This window comes from Pleurodeles waltl, chromosome 3_1, assembly GCF_031143425.1.
Source record: "Pleurodeles waltl isolate 20211129_DDA chromosome 3_1, aPleWal1.hap1.20221129, whole genome shotgun sequence".
Classification (NCBI taxonomy): Eukaryota; Metazoa; Chordata; class Amphibia; order Caudata; family Salamandridae; genus Pleurodeles; species Pleurodeles waltl.
The window spans coordinates 190,840,833-190,867,551 of record NC_090440.1 but is presented as its reverse complement, the minus strand read 5'-3'; positions in this window follow the sequence as shown (position 1 = coordinate 190,867,551).

Genomic DNA, 26,719 nt, shown 5'->3' with positions numbered 1-26,719 from the left:
ATTTCAATGAAGTAACATTTGTACATTGTAGAAAGTGAAAGGTAGTTAAAACGACTTTATATAGAGTAACCGATAAACCCCCTAATCAATCAATTATAAAAAAGTACAGAAGACTAGTACACCATGTTTTTGTAAATCAGGGGATGCTGCAGTCCTAAGTTTCGCTATTAACTGCCTGGGAAATGGAGATTCCCCCCAGTGACCACAGTGCAATCGAATACTGATACATAAAAAGTGTGCAGTGTTTCTGTTCGAGCGTCACAGTTAGGAAGAAAGAAGCTAAAAAGGGGAAAACACCTTTGCAATCTAGTATTGATTAAAAGTGAATATTTATTATCTTTGTATTTCTGTGCATTTTAAAAGTTAACATGAGTATAGTACAATTGAAAAACATCGTTCCATATTGTGGGCGATTTCAACCAAATTAAAACAAAAACATACATACATCAAACAATCCAGTACTAGCTATTAAAAGCCTATGGAGAGTTGCATCTAGTTTTGGAGTAGGGATGAACCATGCTGGTAACAGAAACACTAACGTTCGTCTTCACTCTATCGCTGCTATATTTTCAAGCTCAGCCACCCAAATTTAAGGTGAAGAACCATTACCCATCTCTCTTGGCTGTCCGTCTATTCTCCTATTAACCCTGGATCTCTAGGCATAAATCCACCATCAACTGGAGAAACGCCCCACTCCCTCATCTTTGTAGCAAATCTTTGTCTCTTCTGTCAGGTTTCCTTCCTTCCTAGATGAACTATTGAAAGACAAAATGTTATTTTAGAAATTTTCCCCTGACTTCTTGGAGACTAGTTTGCTGCTACTTTGTTTTGAACTTGGTTGCTAATGCGAATGCATCCAAATTTGTCCCATTACCGTTGCATCTTGATCAGAATATTCCTGCTTCCAAATTGACTGTTATGTGGAACCTCTCACTGCGGGTTGTGAACTTATGGGCATAGTTATGAATTTGTGGAACAGCACAGCAAGTCACCTGGCTGTGCTGCACTGCATCACAGGAAAGGGCAGGAATGTGCTATATTTATCCCAATATGGTGCATTCCTGTCTTTTCCCGAGTGCTGTTGCACAATGGGCTGCCTTGCGCCATCACAGACACCCTTGCACCATTATGCAAAGTTGTCTCCGTTTCATGCAGTGTTGTTTTTGTGCAGAAAGGGACACTTTCCTGCACAAAACAATCCCTTGAGACTTTTTCCTCTTTCCATGTGTGCTGCAGAATGCAGAGGCATAGCTTTTTGGCATAGTCCCAGGTCTACCACTTCTGCTAAATCTGGGAATGCATTAAAATCCATGGATGTTGCGCGGAACACCCATGCAACACCCATGGAATGCCTCCCTGGCGCAGAGTAATGCAACACAGCAATTCGGGATGCTATGCTTTACTCGAGATTTAGAAGCCACTCAGGGCCACACAAGAAGGTCCTGCGTGGGCTCATAAATCTCATTTTTGAGTTGTGCCACATTGCATGGTGGTATTGCAAACCACCTAATGTCAGAAATATGGCCCTAAGTATCTACTTCCCACTAAAGATATAATAGAATCTCAACCTTTTACATTTTTGGAGAACCATCTCCTGGTGGTGCAATAAACCTTGACTGGGACTTCACTGTATACTGATGTGATATATTACAATATTTAAGTGGTTTACTGAGCGAGATGGAGGGACTTTCTCTGTTGTTTTCGGGTTATTACCTCTGATCTATCTATGAATGGAACTCATTGATAGCCTTGATGAAATCAATATGATGATACACGTCGGCTATGTCTAATGACATCAAGAAGTGACTTGTAGAAATTCTGAACACTTACTATATGATCCAACAGCACAGTGTACTCTTCACTTCTTAATTGCTTAGAAAACAACACTGTTTTGCTATTGCATACTATATAGTTGGCTATGTTTCTCTACATTGGATGAGCATATATATGGCCGTGTGGACTACTGTATATTTTAATATTGCACCAGAATAAACTTTACAAACAATTAATTTTGCGTGAAAAATGTCCACATAATACTTTTTTGTGCGCTAGACAAGTTAAGATTAACATTCATCTTCATTATCCTTATCCTCCCCCAAATTGATAATTATGGCTTCAACCAAGTGTTTAATTCGGTTTTAACTTTGCTTAGTATTGGTATAACTTTGTCTCTTACTGTATTAGTAAGACCTGTATTTAGGCATACTCCAAGGTATTTGAGATATGAATTGAGCTATGTAAAGAGTGTTATTCCAAGGCATGATTTAGTGATGGATGCTGTCATTGGGAATATTACATTTTCAGGGTACTGAATGTGTAAACTTGTGATACCTCTTGTTAGGTGTTGTGTTATTTATACCTGACTTTTGGATCCAATGGGCCATGTTTGGATATAATGGTGTTTTGAAGATGGCACTTAGCTGGGTGTAAGTGGTAAGCTTGGTAAAGCCATTGGGCAGCAATTTATATGAATGGGTCTATCTCTGCTACATAATTGTGAAGTCAGGAAGATGCCTCAAAAAAGGGGCGAAAATAAAACAAACAAGTAACAAGAATACCCTAACTCCGCTTACAAAGTGAACCAAAAAACAATACCTCACTGCAGCAGACAACAAGGTCCAAAACTTCTGGATCTAGGGTCACATAAAAGGTGAATCTGGTCACTGACGACCACAAACAGTGTCTCTGGAACTTGTGGGGCATGAAGGACATCTGAAATTTTAACTCTTTTCATGACAGATCAACAACAAAAAGTACTGTCAGATTTGTGGGCAACTACTAATATAGTAATTTTCTTCAAAAAAGTGCGAACCCTAAACAAACCTGAATCAGATAGACTAATCTCACTAATCAATACCAATGTTAAAATTTACTCTAAAGTTATGGCCTTGCATTGGTATCACTGTGGCAACACAGATTTGTCCCGGGGAGAAGCATGGTTGATCACATTAACCATATTGTATCCCTGTTTGAGGCTACAGAGTAACAAGGCAAAAGCAGTTGACACAGTAACACATGTCCCGAATGGGAATCAGAACTTCTTTCATAAAAAGAATACAGATATTAAATAGATACTTGGTAGCCTAATTGCAATTACGGGCTTCGAGTAAGTGTTCTTAAAAATGACTCAGGGTACACAGTTTGGGTGTCCCTGCTCCCCTCTGCTATTTGCATATGTATTAAACTTTACATACAAATAGTACTAAGAAATTATAAGATTATAGCGCTAGTGGTAAACTGATACATAACTTGGTTATTAGCAGGTTATTAACATTTGCAGATTATGTTGCAGTAATCACAATTTATTTAGAAAGCTCCCTGACAGCAATTAAGTCTAAAGGAATCCATTTTGGTCAAGTTTTTGGCGATCTTCTAAATAATGGCAAAACAAAGACAAACTGTAATATGAAATTCCAATCCAAGGACCCTAGGAAGGCTGATACTGCTGTCCATCTTAGTGTAAAAATACCAGCTGCAGTGGATCAGATAATTTCGTTAAATTATGAACCATTATTAAGGAAGATAATGAATGGTTTAAAATATATGACTAATCTTCATTTCTTGATAATAATAAGATGCTGTAATATAACTAAAATGAATATCCCACCAAGAGTATTATATATTGTTAGACCTAACCCACTAGAGGTCGGAACAAAATGGTTTTATAAACTTGGCCCTATTTGTAGTAGCTTCTAAGGAAATTTAGAAAACCAAGGAGAGCTCTTAAATATATGTGGCTTTCATTAGACATAGGAGGTTGACCTTATCTAAATTTTAGAATTATTATTATGCAGCTATGTTGCAACATGTGAAGTATTTGATAGTAGAAAGTAAGTACTGTAATTTGGAACATGAGAAGGCCTCCCTCCGGTTATAAATTAGGTCTGGGAAAAAGGGCCTCATGTTTTGTAATTCACAGACGAAGGTTAAAATTTACAATTTCTAATTTACAGAACATGGTTATTTTAAATGAGTATCAATGAAAAATACCACCTATCGGACCCTAATTACAGCAATCAAACAGTTTCCATGTTCACCATTACTAAGTAGTTGTTAGACCTCTTTATGACACTCACCACTCTTTCCAGCAGTCTTTAAGCATAGTAATTGTAAAATATGGGAGCAGGTTGTGGCAAAAATATTGGTATATCTATATTGAAGAGCATATCTTAAATTTTGTGCAATTGCAGAAATATATAATCTTTAAAAAAATTGTTTTTTAAATATCTTCAAATAAGAGCCTTTTTTAAGTTAGAAGCAAGACAGAGTTCACGCTCAAAGATATTGTTTATACATGTTTTGTCCACCCGAAAGGAATCCAAGATTAGATAGATGCACTGTCTCTTCTCTGATCTAGACCTAGATGACTTCGATCTTCAGTCTACAAATTGGGGGAAGAGACTGGGTGTAGGTGAGTTAGCATTTCAATTTCAGAGGTATTTAAAGGTTAGACACACGGCATTCCTCTCCTCAAAGTTAAAGATTCAAATTTTAAAACTGTTTATAACCTATATAACATCCAAACTAAATTGTTTGATTGATAAAGAAGACCTAATTCAAATTACCTGTGTCGTAGGGGCACAGATACAAACATTTTACACATTTGTCACCCATGTGAAATTATTCAAATCCTGCAGAGGATCGCTAATTTCCTAGGGAAAATCTTGTGCACACATGTAAGTCTTGCCTCGCAACTTACTTTGTTTGCATTAGAGAATCAGACCTTATCTGACCCTAATATGTATTATTCAGTATTTGTCATGATGATCATCAATAGAATCTGTATTTCTACACAATAGTTATTGCCTGTTCCATCTTATAGGCAATAATTTTCTGGCTATCTATCTAATTATCAACCAGAGGTAGGATTACAGAAATATAAGGGGCAAAGTGCAAGGAAAAGAGGGGCAAGAAATGGGCACCATTTTTTCACTGGCTTAAATAAGTAGAGGAGAGGTCTAATAGGGAATGATCTATTTTATTAAACAGTAATGTGTGTACTTAATTCAGTGTATTGCCAGGGTTAAAGTAACTACAAAGGAAAATACAACATCTACTGCTCAGGTTAATAGTGTTTATTTTACTTAGAATGTGTAGATAATCAAATGTGGTCATTTGTGTAACATAAAAGAAATGTACTGTATATGAATATATTATGTAATCCTCCCCAGTTCTCATTCCAAGTGCATTGGCAGGAGGAGCAGGTGTACCATCAACAGCGGAATTTCAATAAGGAGGACACACGTCTAAACACATACCAACCACTCCCACAGGTATGGCCTACAGATATCCATGATACTTCACGATTCCAGAGTGTGTTTTATACTTTAGCATGTCTCAGCCCTGACATGAATGTATCTTTATTGTGTATGTTTATATAAAAAATGTCTCAGAATATACCTATATTGGTAATCCATAGGCATCTAATGTACTTCCTCAAATCATTTCATATTACTTTTTGAACGCTCTGTGTTATCTGTACATCTGTCAACCATGACTAAATCATATTCTGCTCCAACCAGTGTGACTAGCCACAAACTACAGAAGGATGGCAGCGACTGATATGTCTTCAGCAAGATCATGGTCAATGCGTATAACTATACCAACCATACCTCTTCTTCTGCATGTATTAATTCTTAAATTAATTATTTTTTAAAGTGAAAGTGTCTACTACTGCTTCTCATATGTCACTAAATACATCGTTAGACTTTTCAGATTTATTGGAAAGTTAATTTATGTACCCTTAGAACTATCTCTTGCCAGCTATGTCCACTTTGCTCACATTTGTTAAATGATTTTTTAAAATCCCATACTCCCTTACATTCCCTCATGGGGTGTCAGTATGTGCTTATCAAAAATAAAATCATCCCACTTGCTTTGATCCAGGAGATCTTCATCTTTTCCTTAAGGTCTGTGTATGACAGTCAGTTCAATATACACTGTTACCATCAGTGTACTCTTATATTATTTCTTTCTATACTTCTATCTTCACAACCTTAAGTGATCCAGTGGCCCCTAGTGTCAATGCTGTGTACCACCCATCAGACATCACAGGAAATTCTGCAGAAACAATTAGGCCCTCTGTTATCTAATAATCAAGAAAGTTGATTACATCATTACAACTACTATCTATAGTAACATCAAACTGATTTTGTAACATGTCATTATTACCAAATGCCAATAAGATGGTAAATTTCTCTATCTAATAGACCATTAAAGCTATAGACAGTTTTATTTACTTTTAAATATTAGTGCAAGAAATCACTACTAACCAATGTCACACTAACAATATATTGTTTCCATTTTATTTAACAACAAACTCTGGATTTAGGGATATAGTTTATCTCTGACATCCAGGACCAAGTTTCGGCAACCGACAACTAAGGGTCTGTTCACAAACTAAACATTTATGGCAGGAGCAGGTAGGATTTTATTTAAGAAAAAACTTTGGGCCACATATATAAACACTGACTAGCAATATCTAATATTGAAATTTTGCCTTAAAATATAATAAGGTGTCTTCTATTGATCACAAATAATGCATTACTCTCAGGTTAAGAAATGTGCACAATCTGTACTGTGAAATTTAGTAATCATGCCTTTTTCTTTAGCGCCTGTGAACAATAAGCCAGATGATCATGCCTTACCTACAACAATCAGAGGACGACATGCATGTTGGGCGTGCCGCTCATGTCCAGGTGCGTGGCCTCTTTAAGGATGGAGCGTGTAGCCATGACGACTGCTCGCCATCAGTGTTCCCACCCCCTCGCATACTCACCTGTTGTTGGACATCCGTGTTGGTGTCATCCTCCGGCTTTCTCTGTGAATTGCTTACCAAGTGCTTGGCATCTTCCAAAGGAATTGTGACTGGTCCCTACTTGTCGTCTGGTTTGTCGGTTCTCCTGCTGCTGCACCTCCGGATCCACTGACAACCTTCAAAAGACTAACAAAAAACATTTTTCAAGTGGCAATCTATGCATTTTGGTAACATTTAAGAATTGTACAAAGGTCAAAGGAAAAAAAAACTTAGCTAATTTTTTTCTACAAAGAGGAAAAGAAATACATATATTCATTTCCAGTACAAGTTATGGTAATTGAATAGAGACTCATATTAAGGTGTTATATTACCTGCATATTACTTTGATTAAAATTAAACTGAATGTGAATAACTGGGACAATTCAACCTGAGATTTGCTTTATACTACAAAGGTGAAAAGGCTGAGACAACCCAGTCCAGGAGTTTCTTCACATCTGTGAATACAAATCAAACTTGAATCAATCAACCCCTAATTTAGGTGTTGGTCAATCCACAGGAGTTGTTACGACAAAAAGGTATTCCATTTTTTAACAGTCATATTGCAATATAGCATGTTTATCTATTGGCTCTGTTTTGTCTGTGAACTGAAGATTCTTTCCTGTCCTCCTAGTTGCACCATTTTCACTACTAAATCAAGAACGCTGAGGAAGTGAACCCTAATGGTTATTACCACAAAGCCCCACCTGACCACCTCAAAGCCTTCTTTGAATTCCGAGACAATTAGATGGAAGGATTTTCAGCGAGGTGAGAATAGAAGCACTGTGGGTTACTAGAAGTGGTAAATGCAGCAGGACTCAATTTTTTATCCCTTAAGAATTTTGTGTTCTTTTCACACTTTCTTCTACTTCTGAGTGCAACAACATATCCCTTTATACCTAAGCACTGCATTACTCTCTGCTGTGAATACGAGATTGAGGATGAGTAGTGTCTCACATCAGTCTACTGATTCATTTCACTCCCACAAGAACTTGACACATCTGAATCAAAGATTAGTGGTTTTGCTGTTCTGCATATCTTACACTCAGCTGATGATGCATGCTTGCTTTTGCGGTGCTCACAACACCCCCAGTGACATTCTGGAGAGATCCATTGCCATGAAATGGAATGCAGTCACTATTTTGAGAATTGGAGAGATGTATGGACTGGGAGAGGGCTGTAGTTTATGTGAACTCCTTCTTACAGTCAGCAACCATGTCAAGGATCATTTCTATTGAGAAACAGTATCTAGCAGTGGCTGCCTTTCCAGACATGGCAAAGATGTTGATCTTCTGCCTCTAATTTATCTCTCTCCTCCTCAAATAGTTGTTCATTAAAGAGAGGGACAATGCAACAACTGTATTCACCAACATGGTGAGAAAACATTTCTAAAGACTGTCGCTTGCTTTGTTCTATGGCCAGGCTGTATGTGATTCATGCTGTTGAAACACTTTCATTTGTTGATGAGTGTGACGCCTCAACAACGCCGGGATCTGTGGCAAGGCTCTCGACTGGATCTCTTCATTCCTCTCCGGCAGAACCCAGAGAGTCCATCTTCCGCCTTTTCTGTCCAAAGCCTCCAAGACCACCTGTGGCGTCTCCCAAGGATCCTCCCTCAGCCCAACGCTTTTCAACGTCTATATGGCCCCACTTGCCAACATCGCACGAACCCACCACATCAACATAGTATCCTACGCAGACAACACCCAACTGATCCCCTCCCTCACAAAACACCCTACAACCACAAAAAACAACCTCCACAATGGACTTCACGCCATCACCAACTGGATGGAATCAAGCCGCCTCAAGTTAAACACTGACAAAACAGAGATCCTCCTCTTCGGCACCGACCTCTCAGCTTGGAACGACTCCTGGTGGCCTACCTCCCTAGGAACCGCACCCACACCCACCACTCAAGCACGCAACCTAGGATTCATCCAGGACTCAGCACTGAGCATGACTCAGCAGGTCAGCACAATCTCCTCTTCCTGCTACAACACCCTTCACATACTCCACAAGATTTTCAAATGGATTCCAGTTGAAACCAGAAAAATAGTCACTCACACTCTTGTCAGCAGCCGATTAGACTACGGAAATGCACTCTATGCGGGAACTACAGCCAAGCTCCAAACGAAAATGCAACAAATCCAAAACGCATCCGCCCGCCTCATTCTCGACGTCCCACACCGCGACCACATCTTAGCCCACCTCAGAGACCTACACTGGCTACCCGTAACGAAGAGGATCACCTTCAAACTCCTCACCCTCCACACAAAGCCCTCCCCAAAACTGTTCCCGCCTACCTTAACGACAGGCTCACCTTCCACACTCCCACCCGCCATCTCCGCTCCTCCTGCCTCGCCCTCCCCTCCGTCCCCCGCATCCGCAGCACCACTGCCGGAGGAAGATCCTTCTCTCACCTCGCCGCCGAGACCTGGAACTGCCTACCGCTCCACCTACGCCAGACCCAGGACCTCCTGACATTCAGGAAATGCCTCAAAACATTTCTATTCGATCAGTAGCTCCCCCCCAGCGCCTTGAGCCCCTGACGGGTGAGAAGCGTGCTTAATAAATCTCTTGATTAATTGATTGATCGAGTCCAGACTATTCAGTTACCCTCTTGCAATAGCAGATGTGTTAAATGTGAATGAAGTATTGTTGCAATGTTTGTTGTATACTAATTCGAATGCAATTTAATTTACCTTTGATTTTGTTTTAAAGTACAACTGCAGTGGGCACTAGTAGACCTATTAGAAGACTGACTAATGATGCAACAGAGCTAGAGCTTAGACCACTTCTCTGAAATCAGTTAGGGACCACTATACTTGAGTTTCTGCATAGGAAGGATTGAGGCATCTGTAATCAGTCTGGAAATGTTAGGAACATTAGTAATCTTTCGTTCAATCAGGTTGTCTGATAGACTGTTGAGAAAAATATAGGGGGTTATTACAACTTTGGAGGAGGTGTTAATCCGTCCCAAATGTGACGGATATGCCACCAGCCGTATTACGAGTTCCATAGGATATAATGGACTCGTAATATGGCTGGTGGTATATCCGTCACTTTACCGTCACTTTTGGGACGGATTAACACCTCCTCCAAAGTTGTAATAACCCCCGTAATGTGGATTGAATATTGTGTCAAGAATATCGAGGACCAACATATTGAGAACGTAAGTGCAAATAGGTAAGTACAGATTTACTAGTCTTACCTTCACATCCACTCCACCTTGAACATATATTCATATATAGCATAAAGGTACATATATGTGGAGTTTAGTATAGTAAAACTTTGCTTACCAATAGAAACTTACCTTCATTATATTTTTGCTCTCGATATTCTTGACCCAATATTTTGTCCTTCAATGTTTTTAACTCAATATTTTGTCCAGACACCACTCAATCATGACGCCATTTAACTTTGCTGATGGGACAAATGTTGGGGCTTTGCCTAGAAGTAAGAGTTGCCTAAAGCGGATTTGTGAAGATGGGTGGAAGTTTCACAAGAAAAATAGGAAATCTGTTTTTAGCTGCATTTAGTTTTATGGAGAAGGAAGTCAATCAGTTTAGTGGTTTATCCTGGAAGGTTTTCAAAGTTGTTCTTTCTAATGGGTCTAACATTCTCAGGTGAAGTTGGTTGTTATATGCATACTGACATTTGGCAATTATTCAGTATTCAGTATTAGAACATTAGAATGTTGGGAGCTCGATTGGAAACAATGGAGTACTCTGGGCTTTTACTGGCTGGTAAAAGCCCGAAGCATCACCATTCCAATGTTCCTTGTTCACAGCAACAGCTGTGAATAAAGGCCTAACGACGAACCCCAAGGGGATTCTAATCCACTCAGGCTCTTTGAGGTCTTTTTTTATTTATTAGTACATTCTGCCTTTCACCTTTGACTCTGGCCTTTAACACAGGCGCGGGCCTTTAATGGCCGGTATAGCCCGCTAGGGCAGGGTCTAAGGCTATAATAGCTGCTCTTCAATCCCATAAGACTTCTTTTTGTTTCCCTTTGGTTCTTTAGCACTGATATTCCTTGAATCAACATACTGTTTTGTCCATTCGGCCTTAGTCCTTATTTACAGAAGTTTGGTTAGGTAGACATGCTGTCATTAGATGTTGTTTTGAAGAAGTGATACAGTAGGTTTCAATTTGGGGAGGCGTGTGCTTCCTGTTATTTACCACGGGATAGTATTTTTGAGATTATTTCTGCTCGTTGATCAGTATTTGTGCTGAGAGGTTCCCTTTAAAAAAAAAAATTACAAATTTCTTAGTAATATGTTTAAGCTGTTTAAAAAAGTGTCTTTTTCTTCAGGTGTAATCTTGGAAGTTTCCAGCCATACATCATTTCATTATTTTACAGTAATCCATTGACATTATTGTTTGTATACTTCATGTGCTCTTTCTACATTTGTCCAAACAACTTTTGTAGTCGATTTCTGCTTTTTTACTTCAAACACAAATATAATTTCATAAATGCCTGCAAAATAATTTTACTTTAACTGGGTGTTATTCTTACTGACCTAGTTTCTCCAATTCAAGTCTAACCTTCGAGACCTTTTGTTTTCTAACTATGGGTTTTGAGACTTCCTATTGATTACCATTGGCATGGACTTATTCCTTGTGACCTTACATCCTTCCACTGCTTATTTTTGTAGGCACTACTTTTTGCTTTGCCTATGAGCACTCTAAAAGTGGGAATTTCGAGCTGTCTCCCTTGCGTACCTGCCCTGTGTTCCTTCCCTCAGCAACCATCTACTTTTTCCCCTGCCCTACTTCCCACCCTCCATTGTCATCAACTTACCGTGGGTGTCTCCCTCAAACCCTCTGTTGTCCATGTGCCTGCTCCTAGCTCCTCCCTCCTTTCATGTTTCCTCCCGCCTCTATCCTCCCTCCATGATGCCTCCTGCCCCCTCCCTCCTGGTTGCCTCTTGCCTCTTTCCCTCCCTTCATGTTGCTTTCCACCTTCCACCCTAAAATAAGCCAAAAAAGGGCTATGATGCAGCCAGAGCTTGCTGCGTCACAGAGCTTTTTTCCAATACCCCCTATTCTATCCCCCCACACGCTCTCCCTCCATGTTGGTTCCAGCCTGCCTGCCGTACTCCCTTGTAAACCTCACCAGAAATCACACTCTAACCTGATTTCAATCCCAGATGTCAATTTTGCTACGGTTAGCCTGTGCACAGGTGCATCTTTTAAGATAACTACATAATGTTCACTTTCAAATATTTCAGCATCTTGTACAAGTTCTTCAAGTAATCAGAACATTTTAATATGTCAAGTGCAAATTATTTCTGTGCATTTTTTCTAATTTTATTTTACCTACATGTGAAATTTGCTATATTACATCTTGTAAATGAAACAGCAAGCATGCAAGCTGTATTATTCTGATTGGAGTCATTCTTTCATGCATTTTTCTCATGTCACAAAAAATGTGCTTTGCAATGTGTATTATTCCCAACGGATATCTTTTCTGATTATTTTTGTATTGTGAATTGTACACGTTTTAAATTTACTTAGTACATTGTGAAACATTTTGTTGATGATGCGTTAACTGGAAAAATGGGTGTTTCCTATGAGCACTATTGGCTTTATCAATGTTTTTTAGCCGTTTTGTACAGCAGTGCGGCTGTTGTGCAACTTGGCTGAAAGTTTCAAAAACGCCTGGTGACAGGGCAGAGCTCCATGTCATAGCACATTTTAGGGAGACCAGACACGCGGTATGGACTCTTGTAATCTGTCTGTGGGTTTTTTATCATGCCCATCACTATCACTCATTCATGGGCTTGCCTTTCAAAAATCCTTTGTTATCATTGATAAATGCTTTACGTTTGTCCCTCCTTGGGGCAGTTTTGTTACCGTCTTGGCCATGGACCCTGTAACATGGACACTTGCACTTTTTCTGATACGTTTGACTGTGAGCAAACTTCTTTTTCCTTTTGTGTCTCTCTTTCGCGCTCATGCTCATGGCGGCCGTGGCACTTTGAATAGGCTCATTTATGTCAACTATTTTACTTTTTATTTTCAATTTATGTGGCAAGAAAAGTCCAGTTAGGAATTTACAACGCTAATAGCTCTTACTCAAGCAAACGTGAGACCCATTGCATTGCAAATGCTTGTTTTTTAAAAACTTTTAGCCATGTTGCACAGAAGCCGCGCTGTTGTACAACATGGCTAAAAAACACATTGACAACACAAATAGCTGTACTTAAAAGCAATTCAGCCATGCTGTACATCATTACATAGTTGACAAAGTTTCGGATTGCTTATGTCTGACATTTCTATGGTTTCAGTTGCCGTATGAGTGCCATTCTACTGTCAAGTGTGTGACACTGTGAGTGACACTTTCCAATATGTAAATCAAGGCAATGACTAGTACTTGAGTACCTTCCTGTGAGTTGTGCTATTAGGACCTACCCCTCAACATTCCCAGCACAATGTAGATCTATTGGTGTTGCAAATGCCTGTTAGTAGTATCAGATCAATGAGTAAAAACAGTTATGTTGTTGTGAATAATTAGAACAGAACTAGAAATGTTTCAATTCTCAGAAGATTAGCCTGTGAATTGGCCTGTTGAAAGGGTAGTGGTCTTTAGAGTCTCGGAATCACTCCTGTTTTTCTCTTCACATAATTTTCCTTTGCAGGGGCATAGCTTGGTCATTAAGACTGGGGGTGGTGGGATGGGGAGCTCCAGATTTTCCAACAACAACGCTGGCATATAATGTTAAAATACATTCTATGACAAGCAGGGTCCATGAGAGATGCTTAAGGAGCAGTTGAAAGAGAGAGAAATGCAGATTGGTAGGGGTACTAAGTGAGAGAAAACACAATGGGGGTCATTCTGACCCTGGCGGCCGGTGACCGCCAGGGTCACCGACCACGGGAGCACCGCCAACAGGCTGGCGGTGCTCCCAAGGTTATTCTGACCGCGGCGGTTCAGCCGCGGTCAGAAAGGGTAAACCGGTGGTCTCCCGCCGGTTTACCGCTGCCCCATTGAATCCTCCATGGCGGCGGAGCGCGCTCGGCCGCCATGGGGATTCAGACACCCCCTACCGCCATCCTGTTCATGGCGGGAAACCCGCCATGAACAGGATGGCGGTAGGGGGTGCAGCGGGGCCCCTGGGGGCCCCTGCAGTGCCCATGCCAATGGCATGGGCACTGCAGGGGCCCCCGTAAGAGGGCCCCACAAAGTATTTCAGTGTCTGCTTTGCAGACACTGAAATACGCGACGGGTGCAACTGCACCCGTCGCACCCCTGCAACTACGCCGGCTCAATTCTGAGCCGGCGTCCACGTTGCAGGGGCATTTCCGCTGGGCGGGCGGGCGCTCTTTTGGAGAGCGCCCGCCGGCCCAGCGGAAATGTTTGAATGGCCGCCGCGGTCTTTTGACCGCGGTGCGGTCATTTGTCGGCGGTAGCGTCCGCCAAGGTCTGAATGACCCCCAATATTTCGTAAATAACCAAAATTGCATGAAGGCTTTCAAAACAGAAAGAGGGAGAGTGTGTGTGCTTTTTTATCTGCGTGTATGTAAAAATTCCTCCTGAAATCACTGCCTGCATTACATCTGTAAATATAGCATTTTCTTTTCCTTAGTTTGGTGCTGCCACTATTTCAGCAACTGTGTGCCATCATCAAACTCCGTCACATAAGATGGTAATTACAATTGGCTCATATGTGTGGCTGTGGGCTCTGCAGTGAAGCTACGAATTGGATGAGTGGGTAGTCCAAAAAACCTTGGCACACCAACAGGCACTGTAAGACACTTTCACTGCCTTCAGCTTCAACTCCAGAACTCCTATCAGTGCCCAGCTTTTAACACCCACCCATAATGTGATCCTACTAAGATGTCTATAGGCAACTCCATTTACAGGATGCATTACACAAAAATCACATGGTGCATGAATAAAATATAGGAATACACCATCTAGAAAATGCATATACTCTTACAGAACGTAAATTAAGTAAAAAAGTAAAATGAAAAAAGGAAGGGAATGCATCACTGACATAAATCATCTTAAGTGAAGATTTTGTCGTAATGTTATGCACTCTGTATTGGATGAGCTTGTTGTCTGTATACCTTTGTAAGCTGCCAATAGGCTCTGTGAGAAGCTCTCAATGCCTTAACCCTCAACAACACAACTCACTCACACCGACCCATTATGTGAATTTAACCAGACATAGAAGAGACAAAGGGCCAGATGTAGGAAGCCGTTTGCATGGTGCAAAATGCGAAAATCGCGGTTTGCGCCATGCAAACAGCCTTCTGCAAAGCACATTCAAAATTTGCGAGTCAGTACCGACTCGCAAATTGTGAATGCGACTCGCAAATAGGAAGGGGTGTTCCCTTCCTATTTGCGACTCTCATCGCAATGTAGAATTGCTTTGTGACCGCGAATGCGGTCGCAAAGCAATTCGCAGTTACCACCAGTGTCACACTGGTGGTAACTCATTCGCAAAAGGGAAGGGGTCCCCATGGGACCCCTTCCCCTTTGTGAATGTTGGCAAAAAGGTTTTTTCAGAGCAGGCAGTGGTCCAATGGACCACTGCCTGCTCTGAAAAAACGAAACCAAATGGTTTTGTTATTTTTTTTATTTTGCAACTCGTTTTCCTTTAAGGAAAACGGGCTGCAAAATAAAAAACTGCTTTATTTAAAAAGCAGTCACAGACATGGAGGTCTGCTGACTTCAGCAGGCCACCATCCCTGTGAGTGCAGGGACTCGCTCTGGGGTCACAAAATGCGACCCACCTCATTAATATTTATGAGGTGGGTCTTTGCGACCCAATAGCGAGTCGCAGACGGTGTCTGAGACACCGTTCTGCATCCGAATTTGCGATTAGGAAATTGCGAGACGCACAGACCGCAATTTCCGAATCGCAAATGTGGAAGTTGCTACATCTGGCCCATAGTTCATGGTTTTTGCACTTAAAATTTGCGTAGAAATAAACCAAAGACAGACACATCCAGTAAAAGTATAGGTACTTTGGGAATGCAAGACTAACTAAAACTTGAAAGGTAAGCAGAACTACACCACTCACTTAAATTCCCTGTTTTAAGAGATGGGAACTTTATCTACATAACAGTCCCTGTTGCAGTCTGCGTGCATTGGCCAGGCTGCTGCAATTTAACTGCTCTGTCAGACTCAGAGTCTCATAATGAGGAGTCTGAGCACATCCCTGAGCACCTCAACCTTGCCAGGCCTATTGCGCAGAAGCAATTGGCTTGGTATTTGTTCAGACGCCCAGTTCCATGCATCTTCCAAACTTGTTCTCAAGAGCTATTTCCCAGTCTGTGCCTCAAGAGAGAGACACGCTGGGACCATTCCTGACCTATAAAACACTGTAACAAGCCAGGCCCAGAGCAGGTTTCTATGGAAACCAGTCACCTCTACTATGGGCCATGCTCTCACTGCCTGGTACACTGTAGAAACAGTAAAACCAATGAGCCACGCTGAAATGAAAGAACCTTGAGCAATGCTCAAAGGAGCTAAAAATGCATGAGAAATGCATTTTAGTGCAGGAATGCAGGGATCCCCCACTGCAGCGTCTTCCCCAGCCTGGTACCCGCTGAATAACTAGGCCACACCCAGAGCTGTAGATCACACGTCTTTATTCCTCTGCATTGACTTGAGAACTACAAATTTCCAGAGTAAGCTCTCATGCAATCTATTCTAACGATTACGTCATATACTGATAGGAGTCCTCAGGAAGCCATGAAGGTTCCATTCTAAATCATGCAAGACACTACGGGGCATATTTATACTCTGTTTGCGCCAAATGTGCATCAAAACGTTTGACACACATTCGGTGCAAACCGTGCACCATATTTACACAATGACGCCCGGAACACCAAAAGTCCGCCGTGTGCGTCATTTTCTGGATGCAGGAAACCGCCTTGCGTTAATGACATGCAAGGTAGGCGTTCTCGTCCCAAAAATGACTTAAACACCCATGCGCCATATTTATGCTACCGCACAAATATGATGCACGGCCGGGAGGCGGAGGCGGCAAATGACGCACAGCCCAATTTGCGTAAAAAAAGAACACCTGGGTCAGGGCAGGTGTTAAAATGGGGCAAACTCACCAGTACTTAAGGAAAACACACAGAAGCAACAGCAGAGCTCCAAAAGGAAGACATGGAGGTGCTTTTCATCCAGCATACACGCAGATGCAGAGCACAGGACCAACAGCAGCAGCTTCCACAACACCAGCAGGGACCCCAAAGGCAAAGCAGAAGGCAGGAGAGGATATTCCGCACCAGGACAACCCTTCTGGGACTCCGGCAACAAGATAATCCTCCAGAGGTACAGACTCAACTAGCAAGCCATTCAGCAGCTGCTGCGCAACATTGAGCCACAGTTGGCACCCAGCTTGCAGACACCCCACACCATTCCACTAGAAACCAAGCTGCTAGGTGTACTCCACATGTTGGCAAGTGGTATAATGGTATTGGATGCCATCATCTCCCTCACACCCCGCCACATCAGATTCCCCAACACACAGCAGAAGCAGCAGGAAACCAAACAGGGCTTCTATCAAATCAATGGCTTCCCACATGTGCTTGGTGCCATTGACTGCACACATGTACGCATTGTGCCACCTGCTGCAACCGAACATCTATACCGCAACAGGAAGCACACACACTCCATCAATGTGCAGGCCATTGTCGATCACCAACATCGTGGCAAAGTATCCTGGGAGTGTACATGATTCATTCATCTTCTGTCACTGCACCATTAATCAACACTTCCAGGATGGACGATATGGCAATGGCCTACTTGTTGGTAAGTACAAAAACCTACATATATACACACTGCACAGCAACCATCTAGGACAAACAACACATACACCACTACATTGACACGTGGCGAGGAAGACACTGAGGTTGTGATACTGCAAGGCATGTGTGAGATCCTGACCCATTTCGATACACACCTATGGACAAATGACTGATCCAAATAACAACAGATGCCACTCCGCAGACACAAGGGAACAATTTAAAACAACACAATGACAATGACATGGCCTCAACTGGCAGTACAACTTGGAAGATTAATCTTTCAATATCACATTAATAACACTCAATCAAACACCCTTCGAAGCAATAAGTACTGTGTAAGGGGTGTGTAATGTATTTTGCTGCAGGTCAAACACCATGACACACATAGCATGATGATGATGACTACAATGAAGGTGACATGGAATCATTGAGGCAGTACCAATATCTCACATCAATCCTGCTCTGACATGGACCACTACCAATAAGCAAGTGGACTGTGCTGAGAACACATATTGATGTGACAATTTTGAAAGTGCACATTCCTACACATACGGTTTGAGACAATTACACATATAGACAACAGATGTACAAGCATATGGACCTTCTGACTCTGTAAATGACAACCTCACAACCAAGTTAGCCAGCTGAACTAGAACATGTTTAGTAGTATAAGTACACGTTTGAACCTGAGTCGACTTGGTAAGGGCAGAGAAATAGGTCTGCAGAGAACTTGTCACACATGGGATATTTGTGCATAGTCAATTGTCAACACGTCAGTGCTGACAACTTATGGAAATGTGTTGTACATTGTCACCTTGCCAAATCTAAGGGCCTCACTGATGTTCAACTAATTCTATTGCATATGTTAAATTGGAGGGGATGTCCATGCCATATAGATGCAACCATGTTACCACCACTGTGGAATTAATTCTGTGTATTGAAGTATCATGTCACCCTCAGTTAAGACACATGGACACCTCTTTCACATGACATAATGCAAGGGAGTACACAATGTACTGCAACTCTACAAAAATACCGCTGACATCTGGTCAATCAGCCAAACACCAGTTCAGATAATGAAACAACCCAATGCTGATGGAATATCCTAGAAGCCTAGGATTCCACACAATCACACAAACGCCGATGAGTCACAGACAACACAAGAGAACAACTGCCATGCAAAGTTATAATTATGGTGCAAGCATCAGCATTTTCTCACTCATTTTCTCTTTCAGCTGATCAGGGCTATGGAATCCAGCCATGGATCATGACCCCATTTGCAAACCCAAGCACAGCATCAGAGCGTGCCTATAATGAGGCACATCAGAGGACACGCACCATAGTCGAAAGGACTTTTGGCATCCTGAAGTCAAGATTCAGGTGCCTCGACGTCACCGGAGGCAGCCTCCTATACTCACCAGAAATGGTCTGCAAGATCATGTTGACCTGTGCCATCCTGCACAACATATGTGTAAGGAGGAACATTCCCCTATATGAACTCGACTCACAAATGCCTGAAGAGGAGGAAGAGAAGGACGTTGTCCATCAACATGAGGGGGACCATCCAAACACAGCTGCAGGATTGCGTCGGAGACAACACATTGTCCAAAATGTCTTTAAAATCTACTCACCATCACCACTGTGTTACCATATGTCAATAAACACCTGTTCTAATCACTATATCATGGTCTGAGTAATCATTTTTGCATCACATTATCCCTAAGAATCATAATCAGAGTGTAGCCTCGTGGAGCATTGCAGAAATACAGATTAGGATACAGAAAAATCCCCATCACATTTCATGGGTATGAATGTTCACCCAACTTCACACACACTCTAAATGACATATATCCTGTCCATTTCACATTTGAAGGGCAATAGCAGAGGAGCACATCTATTTCACACATACATGTTGTCAACATGGTTCATTGCAGCATATGGCACACAACTAAGACACCATCATTCACTAAGGAAAGGAAAAAAATACCTCATGCATGAGGCAGTGGATGTGCTATAGCATTGGTAACAAGAAGGTATGACCAGACCCTTGACAGCAGTAAGTGTGACATCAGCTATCTTTGCAAGGAGTATGTGTGACAAGAAATCCACAGAAGCAGCAAATGGATAGCACAAGTGCCCCAGGCATGACTAGCATTGCTCACAAGACATCCCCTGCAAATGCCATCCCAGATCATAAGTCCTGTCACTGCCATGTTCCCTGTCTCACCCCAACCTTCTCTAGGGGGCCCTGGAAATGGATTATTTGTACCCAGATAATAAGTTGTCTACACACACCCAGACTCACATTCTGACTCCAGTGTGCTTCCCTCTTTAGTATGGTGTGCCATAGTCATTGTTCTTCTGTCTGCATGGACTTCTGGTCGAACAATGCACTGGCTTGTAGTCTGTAGGACCTGTAATCACCTGTCCATTGCTTCCCATGTGAAAGGTACTGTTGGCCCTTTGAACTTGATTCTCACCTACAGGACCTGTGAGAGACTGAAGCTGCACACACCTGTGTGCACCTCCGTGCAGACCAGCCATTTGAACATGCACTGCCCTTGCAGCTGCCTGGAATGGCATAGAAACTGCCATTATATGTATAACACTGTTACGCATTGCCGTATAAATCACCTGGGTAACACAGGCCAGGCCTTGGGTTATTGTGTTACATTCCAACACACAGGACAAATACAGTTTTCATTTTCCACAGTGTTGTTCCAGCTTTGACCAGTCTCAGTCTGCTCACTGTGTATTTGCCTTGTTCATTTTTGTTCCTGATTGACCCTGCATCCTGTTAGCCTGACTGGTTCCTGTCTTTGCGTCACCATAACAATTCCCTGTGGCTACATTTGTCTCATAGTTGCTTCCCATGCCCTCACTCTCCTTCTGGGGTATTGTGTCATGGAGGTCTACAATGAATACTCAAATACATTGTATAGCGTAATCAGTTTACTTATCGTATCATGGGGTGGAACTTGTCTTCAAATAGCCTAATCATGGCCCATCCCTTGTGTGGGTTTCATGTATGCATGAGTGACAAATAGTGGCAGTGTACCATGGTTATATGCATGGATTGGGTATGGTGCCTCCAGCACAACAAACAACTTTAGATAATGTGCATGAAATGTCAACACATGTTTGTACCCTGACAGTCCACACACTGATTCACATTGCACCCAACATATTGATGGGGCTTGCGTGGTGAATAGCTGTGAGATTAATCAGCACAGAGGCACTGATGTTCCCGGCAGCGGTGGGAAGTTTCGAGGCCACCCTGTGTACAAATGTTGTGAGGAAACCTGCCGGTTTAAAAGTCCTGATCCATTAACTTTGTCAGCACACCAAGGTTGCCCTGTTGTCAGTCTCATAAAACGTCTGCAGTGCCATAGCTGGACTATCCTCATGTGTGTTCTCAATTCCTCTTCGGCTTTCCTTCAATTCAGCTGTGAATGATACTTTGTGGATGCAGGAAATGGCTCCACAGACTCATGAGTAGACCTGCACGTAACTGTGAAAACATGGACCCCAATAATGACACAGGCTACACATGGCCCCACACACTTGAACTGGACACCTTTGTGCAATTAACCACTGGAAATATGTGCACATGTGCTGCTTGGTCTGCTGGTCCTCCACTGCCACAGGAGAAACATAGGTCATTTATATGACTCAAACTGTGGCGTGACATTACATTTGAGGATTGGGTTTGGGTCTGAGTATCACAAACACCGTACCCACATAGCATTTTCCAATGCCTGACTCACGGGTAGTATACAAACAAGTGCCTAGGAAGTGGTATCCAACATTCCAGGACATGTGATGGCCTAGTCTTGGAACATTGCCATGATCAACCGTCTTCTAACTATCCTGTGCATGGTTTGTCATTGGCAATGCTTATGTCCCAAAAAACCTGGGAAGTTCACACAGCATTTGTTGCTACGTGTATGGCAAACACATTTCCTTTTGCATTTCCACACTGAATAGCATCTGATGGTTGGCCACATTGAGAACACATGCATACAAGCACATTTATAAAAACACGTCTTGTGATGTTCACACAGCGGGACAACTAAAATTTAAATAGCCAAATCACACACATTGACACACAGGCAATGAGTTACTGTATTGAGATGCGTAGCCTTGCTATCCTCTATTGACGCACAACATGCCCAAACTGGGTAATACCAATTTGTATTCCACACGTTTGGCCATCTATTGCATCAGTGAAGAGTGCAAATCCGGAACAACTAGAGGATCATGGTCCGCAGTAGCATGATCTGTCATATGTGCCCATACCCCGGAATGCACAATGTAAGTGCAAACAGCCTATCTTTGTATATTCACACCTGTCAGGTACCATTAAAATTGAGAAATGACCCAAACCCAGTAAAAGACAGACATTTTGACGCATATGCGCCAAAAAAGACTCACATGCGTCAAAAAATGCTGCATATGTGTGGAAAAAAGATGCTCACTGCCTTGATACATTCATTGGCCCTGATCAGTAATTCCCACACTGTACCCCATGAAATTGGTTAAGTATGAAATATAATTGAAAATATGAATGCAGGGTAATTTCTAGGCATGTGCGTCAAAAAAAATGATGCACAGACTGTAAGCATCAGAATATTTTGACGCATAAGAATAAATACGCATCGCATTTGAGGCAGGAAGTGATGTAATATGATATCCTGTTTACAGAATTGCTGCAGTGGGTGTACTTTCACTTTCACTTTGCAGTCTGTGATTTTTCCTGACTGTGTGGCTGTGTTTGGACTTGTTTCTCTGTGCATAATGTGAATTTGTCTCCTGTGTGGTCTTTAAATTGTCTTTTGGTGTTTCCTAAGTGTCTGTGGTATCCTGTGTAAGTGTATTTTTGTCATTTCTGGTGTCTAATTTTGTCTTTGTACTGTTGGGAGTCTGTTGTGGGTAGTGTTAGTTTTGGGATAGTTGGGCTGCTTTACTGTTAATTAGTTTTAATTTCCCTCTCCTACTTTCCCTTCATTATCCTCTGTACCCCTTTATTACATCTTTTTTTTCAAGCATGTTGGGTAGGCCACGTCTTGGTAGGATAAGAGAGGAGGAGCTGGGGGATTTATTTGGCTGGTGTGACACTTCTTCCCATTAATGATTGAAGCAGGTGGCTGTGTGATAAAGGGGTATCACACAGAGGCAAGGAGGCTCCGGTGGGCAAAGGTCCTGTACCATCTTAAAAGAATCTACAACACACCGCGCAATGACCACCAGCTGAAACACCGTTCTGCTGACCCGGTTGCCAGGGAGCAAGACCTGCTGGACCACCTGGGGATTGTGATTGGTGGCCCTGTTGGTGAGTGCAATTCAGAGTAATGTGCACATTTAAATAGTCTGTAGTGACAGTAGCAGATTTGTTCATATGCTGCAGGCAATGTTTTTGGACATGTGGAGTGCAAGTTAAACATACAGTTGCCGTGAGTTATACAATAATTCCTACACATTACCATTATCTGTTGATGCAACAGCTGCACTTACTTACAAAACACAACAGGAGCATGTAAATTAGTGCTGCCTTCACGTCAATAGATGATGCAAATGTGGCTCTAACATATGTTTTAGGCATGGTCTGTGAGTGTACCAGGAAAGACATGTTTTTCATCCAGATATTTTCAAAAAATAACGTGTCCCTCAATTATTTCTGATACATGTCTGAACTGGATTCTGACACATACGTAACAAGTTATATCTGACCTCAGGTGACATCTTAGGCTGATAGTTTGACTTGGTTGTGGCGCAATTAAATTAGGGATGGATGCCAAAAGTAATGCACACGGGCTCATATCAAAATGTTTGGTCCAACTTACCATAGCTGTGGGACATAAAATGAAGCAAATGATACAAATTGAGGGGTAACAACTATCCATGACCCTCTGTACATTGTACCTGTGTGTTTTACATTGGTCTTAGTCACAATAGCTGGCCCAAGCTAATACATTTTCCATCTGTGTCACTCTATTGCCATGTACTTCTCATAAGTTATGGGATCATCATGGGAAGCGTGATGTTGGGGAATGCATGATCACAATGGATGAAGTGCATGATGTCATGCAGGGGACCACTGACCTATCCATTATACATATAAAGTTGACTAATACTTAGCTAGTTTAGTTTGGCACACCCATGCTGATCAATTGCAGCATATGTGTAATAACTAACCTCCCAGTATGGAGGCTATCACTGACATGGGTGTATGCTAAGATCAGTAGACCAGCATTCCTGTGACTACTCTCATTCCGAAGGTACATACATACTGAAAACTACATCAGCACGACTGACACACTGGTAGATTTGCTAAACCATGTATTAATAGTATCACAGTGTCAGTTTGCTATATATCTGCTGATCAACCAAATTGGCAAATGTAAGATGATGAATGTGGCCCATCTGTGATTTCCGAAACCCATATTGGGTAAACAGGGCAATAAGAGAAACATTTCAGGTGCAATGCCTACACCTGTGAGCATGCAGTCTGTCATGGATGAATACAATATACACTGTCAACATATGTCTCCTTGTATCCAAATTTGAAAACTGGTCAATCCAGGGCTAGCCTCAAACTGTCACCAAATAATGCACAGGATCCCTGCCATTATGGTGTCATAGGGGGCATATGTGGCTCAGGGTACCCTTTTAATGTAGCATATGTAACCTAGACACAACACAGGCCCTACATGTAAGGGACCATAGAAAGCATGATAAATCATACCCTTAATTCAACCGACAGGTGCGTCACACAGTAAAGGATTGTCCTTTGATGCCCAAGCCACAATACCTGAGTGACTGGTATTGCAGTCCTCCAGGAAAGTGGCTTTGCATGTCTCTCATTGATACACATGATGAGAGGAATACACTCCATAAATGAGTCTGCAAACAAATGATGGAGCATGTTTGCCACCACGTGATAGTTAGGGCAACTGCATGTGTGCAGATATGTGTGTATCACTCACTGGAGTGCCCGGGTCTGTACATGTTTGCAGTGGTATTTCGGTTGCAGTATCATCATGCCTGAGAAGCTTGACTTTCTGATTTAATCTTACACACAGTAATTGTATCTGGAAGTGTTGTACAGTGCACAGACATTGAGCACATTTCTCCCTTCCATGCTTTACCTGCCCCCTACACTATCGGAGAGGTGGTTCGATTTGCGGATCCAGACATCTCCAGTAAGTGTTGATATTTCTGTTCTGTGTTGTGTTTGCTACTGTTGTGTGATTGACTCCTGTGTGTTGGACACATAGCAAGGTATGATGTGCTGGTAAATGATCGGATATGTTCCTTGAGTGAAGTATCATTTTTTTTCCATCTTTGAGTTGGGCAATCATTAGCGTATAGTCATATTTTGGGATTGTAGTGCATCCCTGTAGGCACGGCCATGTGAATAGGGTGACTTTTGTGGATAAAACGTTTATTAAGAAAATTTAGCAGAGGACCATATTTATGATTTAGTCAGAAAGTCAGACCCTGAATCTCTCAGATTAGGGATGCCAAAGTCTTACCCACAGACTTGAGCCTCCCTGTTCACTAATGAACATGTTCGACTGTATGTTTGATTTCCTAGCAGCATGTAGCTCCACATGTTGTGCTATGTGTATGTGGCACTTGAGTACAATGTCATATGTGTGCATGCAGCTCATTGCTAGATGTGTGCTTGCATCTATCTGCTTGTTGTAAGTCATGTGTTACTGCTATGAAATGATGTTGACAATTGTTTGCATTTCCAAACATAAATGTTGATGGGATTGTCCAAGGTTTGAGTGAATCCTAGTTGGACATCCTCCTTACCTGTGGTGGACTGCCCAAACCCATATACAGCTGTCCAAAGCTTCTAGGGTGTCCTAGATGTTGGAAAGTATTTGTTGCTTGTCCATCCCCCCCTCAGGCACAGGCGGAGGGTTATGAAATGTGTGCCTAGGATTGTTGATTCAAGTTTAGTACACAGACATGTAAATCTGTAAATCATTTGTCCAAAACTAGGATACCCACTCATGATTAGCAACTGCATTCTATCCTGGCAAATTCCATTTATAACTCACAGATCTTAAGGCCCTTGATTGTCATCCAGAAGTTAGTCATTAGTTGGCCTGTCACATGTGGAGGACTTGCAGCATTTTTTACGTGACAAATGGCTGAACAATGATGCATTGGTCATTTAAGTTGTTACACATCTTTTAAAGCATTGCTGTGCTGTTTGATAGGACATGTGGAGGCTGCATTGGCATGTACTTCCTCAGGGACAATGAGTGATCTGTGTGATGATATGGCCTGTTTCTGGTACATTAGATGTATTGTCTGATTTATTTCTGGAGCCATATCACACAACGAAGTACCTAATGTTTGGTTTTATATATTTTTTAACAGCTGCCAATATGAATCCCATTTAGATTCAGGAGTTTCAGTGCTGGGCAATGCGTTACCGCCACATTCTGGATGTGGAGTCTGGGTTCTGCAACATGGCAAGGCGTTATCGTCATGAAAGAGCCTCCGGAGTGTGGAGGGCATTTGCCCAAGGGGGCCCTTCCGTGTCCACCACAGCCACCAGCACCACCACTACCACCCAGGTGGGACCAACCATAGCAGGCACCTTTGCTGGACCGTCAACCTCCACTGCTCCAGGACCTATCACAGCACCACCTGCACCTCCTCCTACACGCATGGCACCGACAAGGGGACATACATCTTCAACTGGCACCCAGACCACACCTGCTGCAGTCATTGACCCAGCAAATTTTCAGTGGATGCAAAGTGCCATTGACCAAATGTTAAGGAAAATGAACAGGATGCAGCAGGAGATGGCACAATTGAATAGGAGGGTGTGTGCCATGAAGAAGACCCTGCGGAGGGCGAACTTGTAAACTTTTTACCCTCAGCCATGATTCCCTCGCCTCCCTCCTCTTTCCTGGTTACTTTCATTAGTGGGTTTCGGGGGCTTAGTGTTAGGTTAGAATAGGCTGTTAGTTTAGTTAGTAGTAGTGGGTGGGGGGGTATGATACTTTGAATATCTGTTTTTTGTTATGTGTGTTTGATGATGTTGGGGTTTGGTGTTACAAAAAATCCAAAAATCCCAAAAAAATCTAAAAAGAAAATCCCAAAAAATATATATTTGTTTAGTAT